Source organism: Alligator sinensis, unplaced genomic scaffold (assembly GCF_000455745.1).
Source record: "Alligator sinensis unplaced genomic scaffold, ASM45574v1 scaffold620_1, whole genome shotgun sequence".
Lineage (NCBI taxonomy): Eukaryota > Metazoa > Chordata > Crocodylia > Alligatoridae > Alligator > Alligator sinensis.
Genome location: NW_005842260.1, coordinates 1,010,180 through 1,014,609, shown reverse-complemented (window position 1 = coordinate 1,014,609; position 4,430 = coordinate 1,010,180). Strand labels below are relative to the sequence as shown.

The 4,430-nt window shown below is 41.9% G+C and overlaps 1 long non-coding RNA gene across 1 annotated transcript in view; it reads right to left on the bottom strand.

Annotated features, from left to right (window-relative positions):
• Nucleotides 1-218: 218 nt before the first annotated feature.
• LOC112550939 overlaps nucleotides 219-4,430 on the bottom strand; it is a 7,986-nt gene continuing 3,774 nt past the window's right edge. The window contains exons 2-3 of the long non-coding RNA XR_003095026.1: nucleotides 2,866-2,917; nucleotides 219-342 (exon numbers count right to left, since the gene is read on the bottom strand). This is a non-coding gene — a long non-coding RNA (uncharacterized LOC112550939). The remainder of the gene's footprint in view (nucleotides 343-2,865; nucleotides 2,918-4,430) is intronic.

Below are 4,430 nucleotides of genomic sequence, written 5' to 3'. Positions count from 1 at the left end.
TTTAAAACTTTTAATCTCCTTTCTACATTTGCTTAGTTAGCTCCTCTATTTAATTTTGTAAATGAACATATGTAATTGTAACTGTATGATATATTCTCCAGTCTCTTCAAGTTGTCCTTATATTCCTGTATCAATATGTGTATATTTCAATCAAGAGCATACTAATTCTATTATATTTACTCTGGAAACTCAAGCAGTATCTTCAAAAGAATTTCACTGCATTTTACCTTAATTTATTAATTAGATTTTTGAGATTCTTCATTTACAACTTTTATTTCTGGCAGCAGTGGCTTGTTGATCTTATTTGATATATACTACTACTTCAAGGACAGGTTACATAGCCTATGGAAAAAAGAGAGATCACTTTTAGTTTCTCTGTGTTTAAGAAATAAATTTCTTGTTTCCAAGACTCTTTAAATTCCAGTTAGCTTTGGCACCCATGTCATTTTTAAATAACACACTAGACCAGTGGCTCCCAAACTTTTTTTGCTGTGACCCTAAATCTGGGTCATAACCCCTGCCCCTGCTGCCGATTCACTCATGCCCAGTGGCACTAGCAGATCCTGGGCTAGGCTGGGGTGGGGGGTGGGGGGGGGGGGGGGGAGGAGATGGAGGGCAGCGGTGGTGAGAGGGGCATGGGAGCCCTACACAGGCAGGAGGAGTGGAGCGAGGGGTGGACCCTATAACCGTGATTTGGGTCGTGACCTGAGGTTGGGAGCCATTGCACTAGACTATTGATAATTTCCCACAGATATTGCTTTAAGAGCTGAAGATTACCATATTAAATATATTAAAATTACATCTTTGATGTAGTATAAAAATATGAATAGTGGAATTTGAATTGCACTTTAATTAGAATACCCATGTTATCTGCCTTTGTATAAAGGTATATTTGTTTTTTGTTGTTGAATATTGCTAGGAGCAAAGACTACAAAGAGTGAGACCTTAAGAGAGCAGCAACTGAAGCTATCTCATTACAAGACCTATACTGATGTTTCCAGGAAAAAAAAGGGAACTTGGAAGGGAACCTGATTATGGTTCTTCTGAAAAAGGCCATGGAAAGTGTTAGGACTGATTCATCAGAAGCAACCATACAGAAATAGCCCTGATGGAAAATTTTATACTTCTCACAGTGCAATGGAGTTGCTGTACAAGCTGACTCTAAGAATATGGAACAAGCACAAACAGCCCTAAAGATTTTGGTTCTTATTAAATAGGCAGGGATTTAGATTCATGAAGAAAGCATGTGAGGAAGATCAGAGCAACTGTGCTTTCTACTAGAGTGAGATTTTTTTTAAGTGAGAAGTGTCATGAAGAGAAAAGCTGTTATCACTTTTTAAAATTCTTTTCTAATAATTAATCCATATCCTATTAGTACTGAACTTGTGTTTATGTCATCATTCCAGGGACTCTGCCTATTTGTGCTAATCTATCAAAAAGGAAAATATGGGATTACTCATCAGTTAGAATTGGAGCCCATGGTAGAGGGCTGTCTGGCCTCCCTGTACATATTATATTAACAACACTCTAACCTGAGCTGAAATCATTGTTTGATAGAAAGCTGTAGAGAAATATTTCTGGCAAAATGATATTTCATCAAGTAAGTCTGGTTCACTGAACCTGAAATGCCTTGCCCTGATCATCCCAGGTTTCATGAACTTTCATGAATCAAATTAAAACCAAGCTTTAATGGTATCCTAGAAAGTCTAGCCCAAATTCAAAATAGAAATGCTGGCCTGAAACTCATTCTTAACAAACCCTCTTCCCCTTGTTTTTCAACCACTTCTAGTTTAATATTCTTTAAGAAAGAAAAAGTGAATGAAAGTCTGGCTTTGGCAGATAACAAGTGTGGGGGAGGGTGAATTCATGATACATATAGAGAAGGTGGTGTTTACAGGCCCTCAGGGGTTCAAATGGTGGGAGTGACTTAATAGAGTTTTATTCCAAAAGGAAGTAATTTCAAATTATTTTGCTTTCTGTTTGCCTTGGAAGATGCTAGAGACTGGAAAAGGGGCTTAGCAACCTAATGAAAGTATGCTAGCAGGTTACTGTGTTGTATTCCACATTCAATGGGAGAAGAAAGGCCAGGGAAGCTAGCCAATTTTATCACTGAAATATCTAAGCTGGAATACAGTGAGAAAAAAAGACCTTCATAACGTGATGAGTTTCTTGGACAACACCCCACATTCACACAATACAATACACACAAAGCATGCCCCCCAAAAGGCACAAGCCTGAAAACAAGCAACACCTATGTGTAGTCTGTTTAGAATATACTATATTTTGTAGGACTGATCATATCTAGCTGGTTTATAAATGAAAGGGAGTGAAGGCACACAATTATATTGGCATTCCTTTTGCCATCTGCTGGTATACCACCGATGCCTATCTGTGAAATTGTTTGCTCCAAAGATGAACGGGTGATAAAACTTAAGACATTGGGAGAGGCTCGAGACATTCATTTACTTTTTTTGGACAGGATGTTAGGTATGTGATGCAATGTTAAATGCTACCAGTCTAATAACAGTTTCATACCTAATGTAATATAGAAGATCCCCATTGTTCAACAGGTGTTAGGCAGCATGCAATACACAGTACATTGTTAAATTAAGGAATTTATCGTCATCATATGTGCTCAGCTGCTTCAGACAGAGATGTAATATTAGCAAGAATGTACTCTAATGCCAATGATGATGTGTGAGGTGGAGAAAAACTTCCCGCCCTTCCTAGGGGATACAGATCACACACAGTAGGTTCACTCAGGGAGCTATTTTCCCCAGAATCCTTTCTGAAGTCTTCCTAAATGTAAATATTCCAGCAGAAGAATATATACATAGTTCAGAGAAGAGAAAGAAATTACTGTACCTTCAAAGTACTGTGTAGGAAATTGATGCAAACTGACTCATAATCAGAAAACCTGAGGAGAATATGGTGTCACAAGGGTAGAGCAAACAAATGACCATACCCTTCTTACAACACAGATGTACAGAAATTTGTGGTGGCAACAAAGGAAGCACCATATTTATTTAAATATAAGACAAAACTTTCCTGTCCCCAGTCAGCACGGAGAAAAAAGGCCCCTCTATTATATTCACATACAAAATGGAGGGGGGAACAAATGGTTGCTGAAGCTCTGACTCTGGCCTTGGGTCATACCCACAGCAGCCTCCTTGTCATACCCACACAGAGTCATACCCACACATTGCTTTCTCTACTGTAGCAGTTGTAGAGTGGGGGGGGGGGTAAATTTTCCGTATATAAAATCTATTTATTGCAGGGAGTCATCTTATATTCAGGGTTGTCTTACAGTTGAGTAAATATGGTAATAAATTGTGGCACTTTTTTGTGGTGGACATTTGTTTGCTGGTGGTGGGAGAATGCAGATAGCTGAAGCTGCCTGTTCTCTCCAGCGACCCAAGGCAGCTGCTCTGGAGCCTTGAGGGGCTCAGTCCTATGCATCCAGAGAAATTTCCAGGCAGGATTGAGTCCCTCAAGTTTCCTGGAACACTTGCCTGGGTTTCCCAGTTTACAGAGATTATCCCTGGGAAATCTGAGGGCACATGTCAGTAAGAAGGAAAAGCTGGCATTTCCCCACTTACAGACCCCCCCCACCCCCCCACATGATCTCCCAGGCATGTCTCTTTAAGCAGGAAATGCCCCATACCTCCACAATGAGACCCATCCCATGCCAATCCATGGGTCCCAGCAAGGAGGTATGGGGCAGAGCAGAAACTGGGGAATGAAAAATACCCCATACCTCTACACTAGGACTTTCACTGCCCTGTGCTTCATGCAGAGACAGAGAATAAACTAGGCCTTTAAACTAGGCTCGCCAGGGGGAGGGGAAGATGAGGGCGGGGGAAGCTATGGACCAACAAACCATGTGGCACCCACAAGGACAGCCCAGCCTGAAGAAAGAGAACATTGGGAACCTGCAAGCCGTGGGGCGGCCAGCACTACAGCACAGGTAAGAAACGAGAACGTAAGAAATAAGGGGCCCCTTGGGACTCGGAGTGGGTGGGGGGAGCAAAGGCACCAGTCACAGGGCTGAAGTGCCTATATACTGCTAGAAGCATGGGGAACAAGCAGGATGAACTAGCGCTCCTGCTTGCACAAAACACCTATGACTTAGTAGGGCTAACGGAAACCTGGTGGATTCATCCCACGACTGGGCGGTACATATTGAGGGTTATAGATTGTACAGAAAGGACAGGGTGGGGAAAAAAGGGGGAGGGGTTGCGCTCTATGTCAATGAGCAATATACATCGACCCTCATCAAGATGGAATCCAAGGATAAGGAAGTAGAAGGATTGTGGGTTAGGCTACATGGGGGGCAAGGAGAAAGGGATTTGGTGGAAGGGGTCTGCTACAGACCCCCACACCAAGGGGAAGAAATAGATTTGGGGCTCCTGAGGCAGCTCTCGGAGACC